This window comes from Callospermophilus lateralis, chromosome 12, assembly GCF_048772815.1.
Source record: "Callospermophilus lateralis isolate mCalLat2 chromosome 12, mCalLat2.hap1, whole genome shotgun sequence".
Taxonomy (NCBI): Eukaryota; Metazoa; Chordata; class Mammalia; order Rodentia; family Sciuridae; genus Callospermophilus; species Callospermophilus lateralis.
Genome location: NC_135316.1, coordinates 13,456,767 through 13,475,946, shown reverse-complemented (window position 1 = coordinate 13,475,946; position 19,180 = coordinate 13,456,767). Strand labels below are relative to the sequence as shown.

Sequence of the window (19,180 nt, the reverse complement as noted above, 5' to 3'; positions counted from 1 at the left end):
TCACCCATGGAAACGGTGATCTAGTCCCAGGTGGCTTTCCACAGAGCACTGGGAATCTCAGCCTGGGTATCACATTATTTTATTCTGAAAGACTTGGCAGCCATGGTTGAGAGTCAAAAGATACATGGACGTCACATTGTAGACCTCAATGGGCCTGGCTTCATGTGACATTTTGGCCACTCTTTGGAAAACCTTACCTGAGAGAGTTCTCCAGAGCTTTCATTGAAATGAGCTTCCTCAACATTTAATGGTTCCTGAATGAATTGAAACCCACAGTGCCTCCAACTTTTACCTTGAAAAATGACTAGATAAATACCATGAAAATTTTTGAAATTCCCATGACCAGGTGGCACCTTTGGATTTCCTGTTGCTGATCATGAGTGTACCAGAGAGTGCCTTGATTGACTGGGTCTCATGAAAATGGTGTAGAACAGAGATGCCAGTAAGTTGAAGCCTGCTGAGTAGTGGGCATAGAGAAGTGGTATACAGGTGTGTGATAAAACAACTGTTTTGTTTTCATGTGGATCTGCAGTTGGCTTCCAAATGGCTTGTGACTGACATGGTGCAGGTAGCCAACCCTTGTATGTAAAGGCATATTTTTATATGGAGAGATTCCAGAGCAATGTTCAGAATCATTTTTCTATGGTCATCGGAGCAAGCAATGTGGGATAGAAGCCTGGTTGTTGAATTCTCCTGCAGACCCTGAACCACCACACGTGACAGAACTCCCTCCAGCACACTTTCCCAGTTGAACTCCTTGTATTTTGTGAAGGAAATACCAAACTCCCAGTGCAGCAGCACGAAACACCACGAAAAGTGGAGGATGACTAAATGGCTTCGCAGTCCACACGGGAAGACGCTTAGCCCCCAGTGGTCACAGTTGACCCACCAAGAGAGAATTCAGCACTGCTGCCTCATGTTCATTGGTAAATAAGAAACCATGTTTTTCAGGTCACATAGATGCAGACCCAGCTTTGATGGTCTCACTACAAAGGAAGCTAAAGCTCCTGACAACAACATATGTTTCAAGTGCCCAACCTAAGAAGCAGTTCTTCCAGAAGTCTCTAGGCCAGCAGAGTTCCTTTTTTCTGGAGTGTTTACCCTGTACCTTACTGTTAGAAACTCCTCTTCCACTTCCAAGGTTGTGAACTCCTGAGCATATTCAATTCCAGATATGTATTCATAGATTTTCTACCTCATCTCCTCTACATGTGTTACTTGGGGCGAAGGTAATGTCAAGGCATTCTTTTGGATGAAATTGGGCAGATTTTTGTGTAGCACATATTTGCATACACATTGGATTCATTTTCCAATTTTCCATTTGAAATACTGAATCCCTCACACAAACCCATGCCCTACTAGACTCTGACTACTAATCCTAACATGATGGAGAAAAATCACCAAAAGAGAAGAGAAATACACGCAAATCAGAGGAGGCATGGTTGGACTTCTTTTTTTATTATATAGGTTAGGAGTTATAAATCTTGTCAATTTTTTGTTGAAAGCGTTCTCCATGTGTTTTTAAACTTATGAAATATGTTAATTCCTGTCTCCCCCATTTTTCTGTATCCTACTCAGCACATGTATTTTTATATGCACATATAGAATCATACCTTCTATCACACGTACATTCTTGTGAGGTGGTTAACTTGGCAGATATAAATTGTGAGAAGAGATCACTCCTCCTAAACGCTGTTGGAACTGCAAATTCAACCTATGGGTGAGTTTCCTAGTTGAACAACTTTATACATAAATCCATGTTCAGTAAAATAAATATTTTTGGATACTTGGATGATATATATTTCACGATGAATTTTGATTGGCATATATATTGCTAGTATTTAATGTCTGTGTGTGTGTGTGTTTGGTTGTGTGTGTGTGTGTGTGTGTGTGTGTGTGTGTGTGTATACACTGTCCAGATTTTTCAAAATATGAAACATATATGTCTTTTGGCCACTCTTTGGGAAGCCTTACCTGTGAGAATTCTCTAGAGCTTTCATTGAAAAGAGGTTCCTCAACATTTAATGGTTCCTGACTGAATTGAAACCCACAGTGCCTCAAACTTCATCCTTGAAAATGGCTAGATAAATATCATGAAATTTTTGAAATTCCCATGACCAGGTTGCACTGAAGAATTTTTGGATGTCCTGTTGCTGATCATGAGTGTACCAGACAGTGCCTTGATTGACTGGGTTTCATGACAATGGTGTATAACAGAGATGCCAGTAAGTTGGAGCCTGCTGAGTAGTGGGCCTAGAGCAGTGGTGTGCAGGTGTGTGATAAAACATCTGTTTTGTTTTCATGTGGATCTACCATTGGTTTTCAAATTGCTTGTGACTGACATGGTGCAGCCAGCCGACCCTTATATGTAAAGGCATCTTGTTATACGGAGAGGTTTTAGGGCAATGTTCAGAATCAGTTTACTATGGATAAGGTTGCAAGCTATGTGGGATAGAAGCCTGGTTAGTGAATTCTCCTGCAGACCTTGATGCTCCACACGTGACAGAACTAGCTCCAGCACTGTGTCCCAGTTGAACTCCTTGTATTTCATGAAGCAAATACCAAAATCCCAGTGCAGCAGCAAGAAACAACGAAAATTGTAGGATGATCAATTGGCTTCACAGTCAATACGGGGAGACTCTTAGCCCCCAGTGGCAACAGTTTACCTACAAAGAGAGGATTCAGCACTGCTGGCTCATGTTTTTTGGAAAATAAGAAATCATGACCTCCAGGTAGGATAAATGCAGACCCATCTTTAATGATATCACTACTAAAGGAAGCTAAAGCTCCTGACAACAACATATATTTCAAGTGCACAGCCTCAGAGGCAATTTCTCAAGAAGTCTTTAGGCCAGCAGAGTTCCATGATTGTGGAGTTTATCCTTTCCATTACTTTTGATATCTCCTCTTCAACCTCCAAGATTGTGAACTCCTGGATATTTTCCATTCCAGATATGTATTCACAGATTTTCTAACTCTTCTCCTCTAATTGTGTCTTACTTGGGGTTACTGTAATGTCAAGGCATTGTTCTGAAAGAGAGTGGAAAGATTTTTTGTTGAACATATTTTCAAATACAATGGATACATTTTCCTATTTTCCATTCGAATTACTGAATCCATGAAACTAACCCATACCCTACTAGACTCGGACTACTAATCCTAATATTATGAAGAAAAATAACCCAAACAGAATAGAAATACAAGGAGTTCAGAGAAGGCATAGTGTATAGTTGGACTTGCCTTTTGCATGATAAAGGGTAGGTGTTCAAAATCTGGTTAATTTTTAATTGAAATAGTTCTCCATGTGTTTTGAAAGGTATCAAATATGTGAATTCCTGTCTCCCTTTCTCTGTTGCTTATTCAGCACATGTATTTTTATATTCACATATAGAATCCTACCTGGTACCACACTACATTCCTGTGAGGAGGCTGACTTGGCAGATACAAATTGTGAGAAGAGATCACTCCTCCTATACGCTGTTGGAAATGAAAATAAAAACTATGCGTGAGCTTCCTAGTTGAACAACATTATACATAAATCCATGTTCAGTAAAATAAATATTTTTGGATCTGTGTATGATATGTATTTCATGGTGAATTTCGATTGGCATATATTGCTTCTGTTTAATATCTCTGTATGTGTTTTGTGAAAAATCTACACTCTCTAGATTTCTCAAAATATGAAATATATGTGTCTTATTATACACTCCTTAAATTCATTCATGTTCATGTATGAGGTTTTATAATCAAATTTTCACAAGATTATTTTCAGAAATATTCATCCACCTCAAATACATATTTGTTTTCTAGTACTGAAAACTCACTTCAGTGAATGATGCATACAAATCCTTACATTTCTACAGTAACTGACCCAGTTTAACATCAATGCAAGTAGATTCCTATGGGACATGATAAGTATTTTGATGTTCATTTTTATTCAACACTGGTCCATTACTATTTCTTCAGTTTATAGACATCATAGAAAATACATTTTATCCTCAGTTCACAAATTTAATGGCATTTGGTACACTTTCAATCACTTCCTGCTTCAGATCACATGTATTCCTACTTCTTTTTGACTCGTCTTTTCAAGAGACTTTTTCCAAAAACATTATTTTTGATTTACGTAATCATTTTGAAGCAAAACTCACACACTCTTTATGATAAACCATATCACTAATATTACCATTAGATGTATAACTGGTTGGAATGGATGATTTTATATCAATATAAGATTTTCGGTATATTTTCAGATATCAATTTATACCAATTTCTAAAGTTGTAACCAGTTATATTATTTATTCACAATATGGACTATTCATGCATTATCTCTATATTCATAGACACAGGGTACACCTATTTGTATCCCCAATACTAATTTATAAGTTTTCAAAATATTGCTCCCCATAATGGTGGAAGAATTACTCATGTTACCAGATCTAAATATACATTTTATCACAGTAATTATATGGATAAAAAATGCAATGATCACACTTATGTTTGTACCAAAGCCTAAATTGAATGTGAGTATTGATTACTAAAACATCCGTATCCAGGATGCCTAATGCTCTCAAATGTCAATCCTATTGGTGAGTACATACATGTTTCTTCCTAAGATTATATATTCAACCTCAACCCTGTTGAAAATGTCTAATCCTATCACTCACTTTATATTTTGACTGATTTCCTAATGTCTCTATAGATATCTCGTTTCCTACATATTTTCCCAGTTCAACATAGTGACTGATTCTTCACATTTGCTGACATTTATATTCACTCTCTAACCAAAACCCTATTAGTAAAGAACTCTTTGTCCAACTCCTAGACTCACTCTTCTTCCTAAACTTACTATCTTCCTAATCCTACTGACTACAACATTTTGACTGGATGTTCTCTTCTACATTCAATCATCTGAGGTACAGTGTTTTATTCCATTGTATATCAATTTTTCTCAGACCTCAGTGCAGAATGTAATTCAAAGCTAACTATCCCAATCAAGGTCACAATGTACATTAATTGGCTGAAATTTATTTAAAAAGAACCACACACTACTATAGAAACTACACTACTATAGAAACTTCAGAACAAAGAAAGTTGCTTAATGATCCTATAGAAACTTCTTCTGATGGTGGCTTTTATATTATCAAAAAATGATCCTATTTTCAGTTTTGGTTGAGCAAGTTTTTCTAGTGTAAAAAAATGTAAAGATATAAAATTTTGAGAAATGCATCTTAAACTTGCATCAATATTTTCAACACCCAAACCTGGAAATTATGACTTATAGCTAAAATGCCTTAGGCATGAGGTTTCTGCTCAGAATTCGAGCCTTTCCAGTTTTCCAGACCTCAGGCAGGACTTAAGTTGATATGCAAATAAACAGAGAATGAAGCTCTCAGCAGGAGACAGATAAAAAGGAGTAAAAGTGTCTTTTTACCTGAACTCAAACTAGACCCAACCAAAAAGTACATTATATGGTATTTACTAATTACTGGTCAGTCATCTTTTTTAGGACTCTTGCTTTTTCTTAGATTCTGTATTTTTTTTTTCAACTGATGATCTTGATCCTGCAGACGTGTTAATGTTTTCTGATCAGTTCTATTTTTGATCAACTGTGGAGTTTTTAAACATGCAAAGGAGATTTCACCTGAAAAAGCAACAAGCCCTTTACTATTGTGTTATGTGTTACATTTGTGTTATGTGTTGTATGTCGGTATGTCTGTATGTGTGTATGTCAATATATAATGCAGTGATAGGACAATTGACAGATGAGGAGCACTCATGAAAAATTTAAAAATGGATCCAAATATCTTTGATTCACGTGATTCAAATGCTTCAATTCAAATTGGGTAAACAGATAAAAATAAAGATGTCTTTAAAATTAGGCCTATAAGTTTTTAGGTGTTCAAAAAGGCCCTATTTAAATGTTGATGTCTATAAAATAATCTGCTTAAATTCAAAAATTTACATGCATTGTTTCAAAATGTGAACAGAAAAAGGTTAACAGAGGGAAAAGAGAAACTAAAAGATTTAAGATACGGATTTAATTGAGGGAAAATGTGTTTCTTGATAAGAGAGTCTATATGATTAATTAATTAAAAGGGTTTACATAAATAATAAGAAAGGTTGTGTAAGTTGGTTATATGTGTAAGTTTTGAGCAAGTAATCATAAAAAATTACACAGCTGGTTAAACAAGAACTGTTTTAGAAAATTGTGCCATGTTATTTCTTTAAAAAGCTAAACTTGGTTAATACAAAAATACCAATGTAATTGTGGTGTTAATGTGTTCATATCTTCCAGGTATACAAGTCTGTAAGGTAGAAGCTTCAAAAGAGCATTGTATCAAGCTGGTGTTCTAAGGTTGTATGGTAATTCTAGGCTTAAAAGGAAAACATGTTGGAGATTTATGTATATCATTTGTGTTCCATAATTGGACTTATTATCAATAATATATGTAAAGTTCCATGTTACTTTTTACACTAAGATACAATCTAAATGTATTTTTAAGTTAATGAGAGCAAAATCAGTGAAGGTTTTATTGTAAAACACAATGGTAATGCCCATTAATTTCCATGTGAAAACTGTTTTCTTCAGGCTTCACAAAGGGGTGGCCTGAGGCAAAGACTTTCCTGATATTCAGGGCAACATAACAATAGGTAATCAAAAGGCCCAAAGCAGGGTTTCTCCACTGAGACTTTACTGGTCACACTGATATCTGAATTTTCTGAGATGCTTGCCATTCCCTTCAGCTATCCAGTACATGGCCATGTCACAGAGCTTGGAAGGGGTACATATCTTGGACACAAAACCATGAGCCTATTCTGGAGAGTGGCCAGAATTCAGGAAGAATACAGGAACGTAGGAAGATAGTAGGTTTTGCCCATTGATAAGGCCAGCCACAGTCCGTTCATAAATTGGGCAGGATGAATGACAGGAAGTTTTCTCCTTGACAGGACACACCCATTGAGGCATTCTCTTTTCTAATGTCTACAACCACGGACACAGTGGCATACACAGACATAGAAATACTTGGCTTGTGAAAGGACTAACTAGAAACAGTCCACTCCAAACCAAACAAACCTTTTTTCCTAACTATTCTAAGAACATGAGAAAAAACCACAAACCCACAATCACACCCACAAAAGAACCTCCTTTCCCCAAATAGGTCTGGAACTATCCAGAGTGTCCTCTGACTGTTGGGCCATACTATGTTCCCCAGAAATAGCCTGTCCTGTCTCAGATCTGATTTCCTTTGTCAACTCTGTGAAGTTGTCAGGAGGCACCAGTGAGCCTCTACCTGCTTTCTCCGGAAGGGACCCTCTTCAGAACTTTCCTGGCATTTGGCCATCCTCACATAAGTAGGTACCACGAAAGACTGACTCTGTCCTTGGTAAATCCAAACAAGTGAGACCACTGGGACTGGGGCTAGTACTGGGGCTGGTTGCCTGCATTCCTCTAACACACTATGTGTATCCGAAATTAAGCTTTAAAAATTTCCAATGTCATTTCAATAAGCCAGACCAACGTTTTAATTTAGCACCTTTTTAAAAAAATCTGACACACTGACGGGAACAGATACCATATCATAATTTATTATCTTTACCCTAGTTAATGCACTGGTATATCTAGTGAAATTTTCTCAGGCTACCTACTTCAAAATTAAAACTCCTTAATTTTTTTTATCCTAAGTATTTAAGTTTCCTAGCAGGAACTACCTGAAATCAAACTAAACAATTGTTTAAACCCAACTTTTAACTGTAAGATAGTGCCAAGCTTTAGAAACCCATTTAGATACAAAATTGTTACAATTAAAAAAATCATTTTTAGATACACATTCAGTCAAGATCATCCCTAGAAACAGTCTATAATATCAACATATTACTGCATTCATTGTCCCTTTTGTTAAGTAAACAGAGGTGGAGTAATCCTTTTAGTGCAGGTAAGGAATAAGGGAGTTCCTCACAGCAAAATGGCTCAGGCAGCTGCTGGGAGTCCCTTAGCCTCACCATTTACTTAAGGATTAGTTCCTCTGTTTTGGTTTGACTCAAGGCACCAGGCATATTCTATATCTCACAACTTTTCAGTAGTCAGCTCCCAAAAAGTTCATCCTCTGCTTGCAGTTGTATTGAGTGCTAGCCTTCCCCAAGAGGGCAGAGTGGGGTTGATTTAAAGTCCCCACTGGGGTGTCAAAATTTATGTCTGAAGTTTTGGATCCCATCCCCAAAGCCAATTAATGCAAATTTAATAATGAGGACAGGGTTTTGAGTAAATTTTAATCGAGATATCAATGTTCTTAGACCCCAGGCATTTCCCTCTGCAGTGGGCGTGATCAAGCCAACTCTGCGAAGAAAATAAAACACTGCTTCCCTAATCTCGCTTAACAAAGGGGAGTAAAGTTTATCAAAGTTCTTTAAAACACAGCTAAGAGAGGTGTAAATGGTGAGAACAGAAAAGCTGGCGTTTCTCTTGACTTTTGGTCCCTCACAAGAGAAGCATTAGGTTAAAATTTAGCTAAAGTTACTTCCACACATGTAAGGCAGTTTGGAACTCAGGACTCTGCATCAGTCCAAACAATGCCATCACATTTAACAAAAACACAGAAAAAAAGACAAAGATCATCATGCAGCTCCCGTTTGTTCACAACCCCAAGATCTACAATCCTGTGACTCAGGGAGAATGGAGGGAAGAGGCGGAGGAGCAGAAGGTTTGAGTGATAGGATCATGGGCAAAGGGGTCGGATTGGAGGCAGGGACCAGGAAAGGTTTCAAGGACAGGGGCATGGAATGGCTTTGTCCCATAGTGAGAGTTACTCAAACAGAGACAAGGTCAATACAAACGTGACACAAACACGGACACACAGTTAACATTTAACACGAGTTCAGAAGTAAAGATTAGAACCTAGAAACTGCAAAAACCTGATGGTTTAGACCACAAAGATAGACATTGAATTCAACCTGAGAGAAAAAAGTAGCCGGCAAGACCTGATGGGTTGGCAGCAGAGTGACCTAATGAGGGCTCATCCGTCCCTCCTCACCAAATGAGGGCACTTCCGTTCCTCCTCACCTAATGAGGGAACATCCATCCTTCCCCGAGTCCTCTAAGGCGTCCCTTGCAAGGACGTGGCCTGTGGCTTTAGAACACGTTTGTCCACCACCGCCATGGGGAACTTACGCTCTCCGTTGCCAGCCACTCTGCCAACCTAAATTGAAAACCAAAAAACCAAACCTGAACAAAAAGCTCTGAGCGATCACAAGGAAAAATTGAAAGAGGTGCCTTTCTTACCCCCAGAGGGGTCCGTTGGGGTCTCCTTGTTCGGCACTGCGCGATTCCCAGCCAATGCACCAAAGGTAAGGGTCCAGCGAACGTCCTAGGAAGAGACCACCAAAAGACCGCGGTTCATGCAACTGCAAAAGGCGTTTATTGAGGATCCAATCCAGCATGCTGGGGCTCCATGCTCACTCAAGAAGGGAGAGCAGCCCAGAGCCCCAAGCAGGGATTGAGCAATGCTTAAGTACACTTTTTGGGGAGGGCTGGATTTTACATATATCACAGTCTCCTTTAACAAATCACCATATGCCGTGGGAAAATCAAACAACAATTTCTAAACATGATTAGTTCATTCATTGGCGGGAACAGGTCAGGCAGGAGTGATAGGTCAGTTCTAAAGCCGGGTAAACATTCAAACTGATTGGTTTAGGCCCTGCGATGCCTATGTGCCAGGCCACACAGGTTGCTAGATTATTAAACAACCAGGCGGTCAGGGGGAAGATTTACTGGGCAGTCCGGGAATTATCCTACAAGCTACAGGAATTTCAGGTTTTGCGTGTAGCATCGGAACTTAACAGCACCTGGACATTTATATTTTAACTCAGACCTTGCAGCTTAGAAACTTTACAACACCCGGTCTTTTACACTCTAATTTTTAAACTTTAATTTCAATTTCATTTACCATTACAGATCACTCCTGGTTCACAAGAAGGGTGTCCAAGCCCCCCTGACTTTAGGCAAATGAGGGGCAAGGGAGCTTATTTTGGACACTGTCTTGGGCTGTGCCCTTCAAGGAAACCTACAGCCAGATGTTATGATGAGTGTCTTTATGGAAAAAGATGAGGGCCATGTGGGAGTCTTTTGGTTTTAATTGTGGTCATTTGTGTGGCGGTTGGAAGAGATGATTGGGTCCACAGGGGCTTGAACTCTGCATGATTCCCCATAGAGACTGAGTTCTGGAACTGACCTCAGAGAAATACTGCCATGAATTGTGTTGGGATTATAGGAGGCCACGAATGAGATTCGCCCTTGGAAACTGAGATCTAGGACCAGGTTGGCTTTCCACAGAGCACTGAGAATCACAGCCAGGATATCACATGATTTTTTTTTTTTTCTGAAAGACTTGACAGCCATAGTTGAGATTCAAAACACACATGGATCTCACATTGTAGACCTCAATGGTCCTGGCTTCATGTGACCTTTTGGCCACTCTTTGGGAAGACTTGTCTGAGAGTTCTCCAGAGCTTTCATTGAAATGAGCTTACTCACCATTTAATGGTTCCTGAATGAATTGAAACCCACAGTGCCTCCAACTTCATCCTTGAAAAATGGCTAGAAAAATACCATAAAACTTTTGAAATTCCCATGACCAGGTGGCATTGGAGAACCTTTGGATGTCCTGTTGCTGATCATGAGTGTACCAGACAGTGCCTTGATTGACTGGGTTTTATGAAAATGGTGTAGAACAGAGATTCCAGTAAGTTGGAGCCTGCTGTGTAGTGGGCATAGAGTAGTGGACTATAGGTTTGTGAATAAACATCTGTGTTGGGGCCATATGGATCTGCCATTGGCTTTCAAATATCTTGTGACTGACATAGTACAGCCATCAGACCCTTATATGTAAAAACATCTTTTTATATTGAGAGGTTTCAGGGCAATGTTCAGAATCCAGTTGCTATAGTCAAGGGGGAAAGCTATGTGGGATAGACCCGTGTTTGAACATTCTCCTGAAGACCCTGAACAACCACACGTGACAGAACTCCCTCCAGCATTGTGTCCCAGTTGAACACCTTGCATTTCATTAAGCCAATACCAAAATTCCAGTGCAGCAGTAAGAAACACCATGAAAATGGAGGATGACCAAATGGCTTCACAGACCACACAGGGAGACACTTAACTCCCAGTGGCCACAGTTTACCTACAAAGAGAGAATTCAGAACTGCTTCCTCATGTTCATTAGAAAACAAAGAACCATTTCATCCAGGTCACATAGATGCAGACGCAGACTTGATGGTGTCACTACAAATGAAGCAAAATCTCCTGACAACTATATATATATATATATATATATTTCATGTGCCCAACTGCAGAGGCAGTTTCTCCAGAAGTCTTTAGGCCAGCAGAGTCCCATGTTTTTGGAGTGTTTAACCTCTCCCTTACTTTTGGAAACTGTTCTACCTTATCCAATGTTGTGAAATCCTGAGCATTTTCAGTTCCACATATGTAATCACAGGATTTCAAACTTCTCTCCACTAATTGTGTATTACTTGGAGCAAAGTTAATTGCAAGGAATTGTTCTGGATGAGAGTGGCAAGATTTTAGTGTAGCACATATTTGCATACACATTAGATTCATTTTCCTATTTTCCAATTAAAATACTGATCCCTGACACTAACTCATACCCTACTAAACTCTGACTACTAATCCTAATATGATGGATAAAAAGACACCTAACGGAATAGAAATACAGGCCTTTCATAGGAGGCATGGTGTATACTTGGATTTGCCTTCTGCTTTATGAAGGATATGTGTTATAAATCTTGTCAAATTTTCATTGTAATATTTCTCCATGATATATATATATATATATATATATATATATATATATATATATATATATATATATATATATATATATATGAATATACATATATATACTCTCAAGATTTTTCAATAAATGACATATATGTATCTTATTAAACACTCCCTAAAATCATTCATGTTCATGGTATGTGGATTTATAATCAACTTTTCACAAGATTATTCTCAGAAATATTCAACCACCTGAAATACCTATTTCTTTCCTAGTACTGAAAACTAACTTCAGTGAATGGTGCTTACAAATCCTAATATTTCTACAGTAACTGACCCAGTTTAACATCAATGCAAGTAGATTCCTATGGGACATGATGTGTGTTTTGAAGATCATTTTTATTCAACACTGGTACATTACTATTTTTTCAGTTGATGGACATCATAGGATATATCTTTTTATCCAGAAGAACACAAATTTATAGGCATTTGGTTCACTTTCAATCACTCCCTCCATAAGAACACATGCATTCCTCCATGTTTCTTTATGGTCTTTTCACTAGACTTCTTTCTGAATACATTATTTTCGATTCCATAATCATTTTTTAAGCAAAACTCACACACTATTCATGATAAACCCTAACCCTAATATTACCATTAGATATATAAATGGTTGGAATGAATGAATGTTTATCAATAGAAGATTTCCTATATATTTTCAGATATCAATTCAATCCATTATTTAAAGTTGGAAATAGTTATATAATTTATTCACAATATGGTCTATTCATGCATCATCTCTATATTCATCAACAGAGTGTACAATGATTTGTATGCTCAATACTAATTTATAAGTTTTCAAAATATTGCTCCCCATAATGGTGGAAGAAATACTCATGTCACCTGATCTACATATCCATTCTATCACAGTAATATTCTGGACACAAAATGCAAAGGTCACACTTATGATTGCACCAAAGCCTTTATGGAAAGTGAGCATGGATTTCTAAAACATCCATGTTCATGTTGCCCAATGCTCTCCATGTAAATCCTATTGGTGACTACATACTTGTTTCTTCCTAGTATTATATATTCAACATCAACCCTGTTGAAAATGTCTAATCCTATTACTCACTTTATACTTTGCCTGATTTCCTAATGTCTCTATTGATATCTGTTTTCCTACATATTTTCGCCAGTTCATCATTGTGACTGACTCTTCACATGTGCTGACATTTACATTCACTCTCTAACCGAAACCCTATTGCTAAAGAACTTTTTTTCTCCAACTCATAGACTCACTATTTTTCATAAACCTACTGCCTATCTTCTAATCCTATGGACTAACCCTTTTTGACTGGATGTTCTCTTCTACATTCAATCATCCGAGGTACAGGGTCCTATGCCATTGTATATGGATATATCTGAGACCTTGGTGCAGAACATAATTCAAGCTAAGTATCCCAAACAAGGGCCCAATGCCGTTCTGGGATTCAAATCTTTCCTAGATTTCTGTTATCATACTTATATTTCATGTCTATATTCTTAAAATATCACAGGTTCCCATTATAATTATTCATCCAGCAGAATCATTCCTAACCCAAATCGAATGTGCTATTAAACCTAAACATACACTGTTTTCTCAATCTAACTTTACAGAAGAGCAGGGACAGATTTGGTCTTACAATACAGGATGGTAGGGGATCTTCCACCTGCTGAGAACATCAAAGGTCCATGCAGAAATGATCCCTGGAGAAGATGTAGGCAGCTATGAAGGACCTGAGAGAGCAAAAGTCATCTTCCATGGCAAACAACCTGGTCAGGACGAAGGGATGTGTCTGAATCAGCCTCTCTCTTCTTAATGTAGAGAAGATGGACCAAACCAGGCCTGTGTGGAGAGCTGTTCCCGGGTGCTAATGGTTGATATACCATTCGAACTTGTGAAAGTGTCACAGGAAGTAGGGGCAGCCTCCATCTCATGGGACCCTTGGAAGCAACTGTTAGGACAAAGTGGTTGCCAAGGCAGTGACTTCATTCAGTTCCTGAAGGAAGTGACCTACCTAACTTCATTGGTGATGGAACTCTCTGAACTTGGGATCCAAGAAGCCAGGCACCAAGAGCCAGTCCCAGTCCCAGTCCCAGTGGGCTCACTTGTTTGTATTTACCAAGGACAGAGTCAATCTTTCTTGTGACCTACTGATGTTAGGATGGCCAAATGCCAGGATAGCTCTGAAGAGGGGCCTTTCCTGAGACAGCAGTGAGTGACTCACTGCTGGTTTCTGACAATTTCATAGAGTTGGCCAAGGAGACCATTTCTGAAACAGGAAAGTCCATTTTGGGGTAAAATAGTATGGCCCACTAGTCAGAGGACACTCTGGATAGGTCACAGACCTAATTGGGTGAAGGAGGTGCCTTTGTTGGTGTGGGTGAGAGTTTGTGGTTTTGTCCCATGTTCTGAGAATAATTAGGAAAGGCAGTTTGTTTGTTTTGGAGTGGACTGTTTCTAGTAAGTCATTTGAAAAGGAGAGTGTTTCTTTGTCTGTGTATCCCACTGTGTCCGTGGTTGTTGACATTAGAAAAGATAATGAGGAGGCCACGCCAGTGAGAGCGATGGCGGCGGAGTCGGCGCTCCATGTTGTGGAGAAGCTGCAGGCACGCCTGCCTACAAACCTGGACCCCAAGATGCTATTGAAATATTTGAAGAAACTCTCCACCTTGCCTATTACAGTAGATATCCTTGTGAAACAATGAGGCTGATGAACAGGACTTTGAGAAAAGCAATTCCCGAAAGCACCCTCGGGATGTGGTTCAGAGGGAGGAGGAGATGGAAGGGTACTACCAAGAAAACAGCAAGGCATCAGTCAGCCCATCCTATAGTCCCGAGCACAGACAGAAGAAACACAGAAAACTCTCAGAATGTGAACAACCTCACAAAGTGTCTCTCAGTCATGAGAGGAGAGATGAGAGGAAGAGGTGTCACAGTGTGTCACCTACATACTCATCAGACCCTGAATCTTCTGACTATGGCCATGTCCAGTCCTCTCCATTATGTGCGAGTCCTCATCCAATGTACACAGACCATTACAGGTCACCAGAGAAGGCCCATGAGTCCATTGTTTCACACCAGAAACACGGAAAAGGCCACAGTAATGCCTTACAGGTCAGACTGGAAGTTAGTCAAGAAAATCATCTGGGAGAACCCCAGGGAAAGGGGATCTTGAACCAAAACAAGGAACACAGATCTTGCCACAAGAAAAAAACGCCCTATTGATGCAAAGGGTGATGATAAGGCCTCTGCTTTGGGCAGAGAGAAGCCACACAAGTCCCTCTCAAAAGAGGAGACCCGAAGGCCACTCCAAGGGGATAGTGCCAAGGAGAGACCACCTTCTAGTGCTGCCAAGAAAGAGAAAGAAAGAGAAGGCAGCAGCCTCAAAAGAAAGTTTTTACCCTCAGAGGTTGCTTCAGACAAGCACCTTAAAAAGCCAAAGCACAAGCATGCTGCAAAAACCAAATCGGACATAAGCAAGCAACGCGTGGACAGCACAGACATAGGAAGAGGGGCTGGAGACCTGTTGCTTAGAACAAAAGAGAAGGTTTCTAACAATATAAAGGCTGAAGAAGGGAAAGTAAAGACTTCTAATTTGGATAGAAAGTCACTGGGCTCACTCCCTAAGGCAGAAGAGGCAGACGTGGAGGACGAATTCGAGCAGCCCACCATGTCATTTGAATCATACCTCAGCTATGACCAGCCCCAGAAGAAAAAGAAGAAGATTGTGAAAACTCCAGCCACGGCACTTGGAGACAAAGGACAATAAAAAGTGATTCCAAAAGCACTAGTAAAATCTTAAACTCAGTTCAGAAATCAACCGAGGGGAATGAGAGCAGGTCAGAGAAGCTGCAGCTGGCTGGAGCCGACTCAACCAGGCTGAGAAAGGTCCCTACTGATGCACTGCCGTTATTGCCAGACCTCCCCTTACCCACCATGCAGAGCAATTACCGTCCACTTTCTTCCCTTGAAGTGATGCCCTCCTTCCAGCCAAAGAGAAAAGCATTCTATTCACCCCAGGAAGAAGAAGAAGCTGGATTCACTGGACACAGAATGAATTCCAAGATGCAGTTGTATTCTGCTTCCAAGTGTGCCTATCTCCTCAAAATGATGACCTTGTACTAGCAGTGCATCCTTGTACTTAAAAACAACATCGATTCCATCTTTGAAGTGGGAAGAGTACCGTTTTCAATTCTTGAACCTATTTTTGAGAGGTGTACACCAGATCAGCTATATCACATAGAGGAATACAATCACGTATTAATTGAAGACACAGATCAATTATGGAAAGTTCATTGTCACCGAGACTTTAAAGAAGAAAGACCAGAAGAGTATGAGTCCTGGCGGGAGATGTACCTGCGGCTTCAGAATGCCCGAGAGCAGCAGCTACGAGTGCTAACAAAGAACATCCAATGTGCAAATGCCAATAAGCCCAAGGGCGGGCGAGCAAAGATGACCTTTGTCAACTCTGTGGCCAAGCCACCTAGAGATGTCTGCTGGAGGCAAGAGAAGTTTGGAACAGGAGGAGCAGCTGTCCCTGAGAAAGTCAAGATTAAGCCAGCCCCATATAGCACAGGAAGCAGCCACATTCCTGCCAGCAGCAACAGCTTGAACCCCAGCTCTGAGCACCCAGCCAATGATGGCCCCAGCACCAGCAGTGCCCACTTGGTGCCAGTGGTCAGTAGTACCATCTCCTATGATCCTAGGAAACCAGCTGTGAAGAAAATCGCACCAATGATGTCCAAGACAATTAAAGCTTTCAAGAACAGAAACCAAGCACTTACTTTGGAGATGAAATTTGGGGGGCAAGATTACAGGGACAATGGGGGATAGAGAGGGGGACTTCCAGGGGAGCCCAGAAGCTTACTTTGTGGAGCCTCTTGGCCTTGGAATCCTGCATGGTCACAGGTGCTTCCCTGCACACCGACCTGTGCCCTGCCTGGAGCACACTTCAGAATTCTGAAGACGATGTGAAGCCTCAGTCTCACTGAGGATTTTAAGGTCAATTATATTTTGTTGTTAATTAGCATCTTTGTAAACTATTAAACATAGTTTTAATTAATAAATATTGCCCCCAGATTGTAAAAAAAAGAAAGAAAAGAGAATGAATCAATAGATGTGTCCTGTCTAGTAAAAAGCTTCCCAGCATTCAACCTGCGCAATTTATGAATGTACTGCCGGTTGCCTTAATGATGGGCAACACCTACGATCTTCTGAAGTTCCTGTTTTCTTCCTGAATTCTTGTCAATCTCTAAGTAGGTGCATGTTTATGTGTCCAAGATATGAACCACCTCCAAGCTCTGTGATATGGCCATGTACTGGATAGCTGAAAGGAATGGCGAGCATTTCAGAAAACTCAGATATCAGTGTCACCAGGAAAGTCTCAGTGGAGAAACCCTGCTTTGGACCTTTTGCTTACTTATTGTTCTGTTGCCCTGAATGTCAGTACGGTCTTGCCTCAGGCAACCACTGTGTGAAGCCTGAAGAAATCAGTTTTCAAATGGAAAATGAATGGGCATCACCTGTGGCTCTTTGCTAAATTGCTTTGGAAAGGTGTGTGTCTGCATCAGACTATTGGCCCTGTGTGAGGCTGTGGCTTACATTCTCAGTACCTGATGGATCTAAAAAAGATGCCATGTGTGCATCAAAAACATAAATGGCAAAAAGATCAGTCACTGTGGATGAACTCTCGCCTTCCTTTGTAAGGTTCCTGAACTCCATCAAGTGAGAATAGGGATTCTTTGGGTCAAATGAGTTCTTGAAACCACTGCAGAGGAGCTTGGGTTTTGTCCTGACTCCAAATCACATAAATAATTTATACCTGACAGTCAGTATGCCTCAAAATGGAGAAGCAGAGCAGTATTAATGGAAGGCCTATTTTATCACTACTGATTCACAGGAAGGGTGTCAAGGCCACCCCTACTTTAGGCTAATGAGGGGCAAGGGAGCTTATTTTGGACACTTGCTTGGGCTGCTCTCCTCAGGGAAACCACCAGCCAGTGGTTATGATGTGTGTCTATATGGAAGAAGATGAGGGCCATGTGGGAGTGTTTTGGTTTTAATTGCGGTAATTTGTGTGACTTTTGAAAGAGATGACTGGGTCCACCTGGGATGGAACTCAGGTGTGATTCCCCTTAGAGACTGAGTTCTGGAACTGACCTCAGAGAAGTATTGCCATGAATTGTGTTGGGATTTTAGGTGGCCACGCATGAGAATCGCCATTGGAAACTGAGATCTAGTCCCAGGGTGACATTTCACGGAGCCCTAGGAATCTCAGCCAGGATATCACATGATTTTTTTCTGAAAGACTTGGAAGCCATAGTTGAGACTCAAAACACACATGGACCTCACATTGTGGATCTCAATGTGCCTGGCTTCATGTGACCTTTTGGCCACTCCTTGGGAAGCCTTGCCTGTGAGAGTTCTCCAGAGCTTTCATTGAAATAAGCTTCCTCACCATTAAATGGTTCCTTAATGAATTGAAACGCACAGGGACTCCAACTTCATTCTTCAAAAATGGCTAGATAAACACCATTGAATTTTTGAAATTCCCATGACCAGGTGGCACTGGAGAACCTTTGGATGTCCTGTTTCTGATCAGGAGTGTACCAGACAGTGCCATAATTGACTGGATTTCATGAAAATGGTGTTAACGAGATGCCAGTAAGTTGGAGCCTGCTGAGTAGTGGGCCTAGAGCTGTGGTGTTCAGGTGTGTGATAAAACATCTTTGGTGGGGCCATGTGGATCTGCCATTGACTTCCAAATGCCTTGTGGCTGACATTGTGCCGCCAGCCGACCCTTATATGGAAAGGCATCTTGTTATATAGAGAGATTTCAGGGCAATTTTAAGAATCAGGTTTCTATGGTCAAGGGGGCAAGCTATGTGGGATAGAACCCTGGTTGGAACATTCTTCTGCAGTCCCTGAACCAACACACGTGACAGAACTCCCTCCAGCACTATATCCCAGTTGAACTCCTTGGATTTTGTGAAGCAAATACGAAACTTCCATTGCAGCAGCAAGAAACTCCACGAAAAGTGGAGGATGACCAAATGGCTTCACAGTCCACTCGGGAGACACTTATCCCCCAGTGGCAACAGTTTACCTACAAAGAGAGAAATCACAACTGCTGCCTCATGTTCAATGAAAAATAAGAAACGATGTCCTCCAGGTCACATAGATGCAGACCCAGCTTTGATGGTCTCACTAGAAATGAAGCTAAATCTCCGGACAACAACATATATTTTAAGTGTCCAACCTCAGAGGAAGTTTCTCAAGAAGTCTTTAGGCCTACAGAGTTCCATGTTTGTGGAGTGTTTTCCCAGTCATTTACTTTT

At 40.3% G+C, this 19,180-nt stretch overlaps 1 pseudogene; it reads left to right on the top strand.

Annotated features, from left to right (window-relative positions):
- The first annotated feature begins 14,407 nt into the window (after positions 1 to 14,407).
- LOC143642378 (elongin-A pseudogene) lies at positions 14,408 to 16,676 on the top strand (annotated as a pseudogene).
- The last annotated feature ends 2,504 nt before the right edge of the window (positions 16,677 to 19,180 follow it).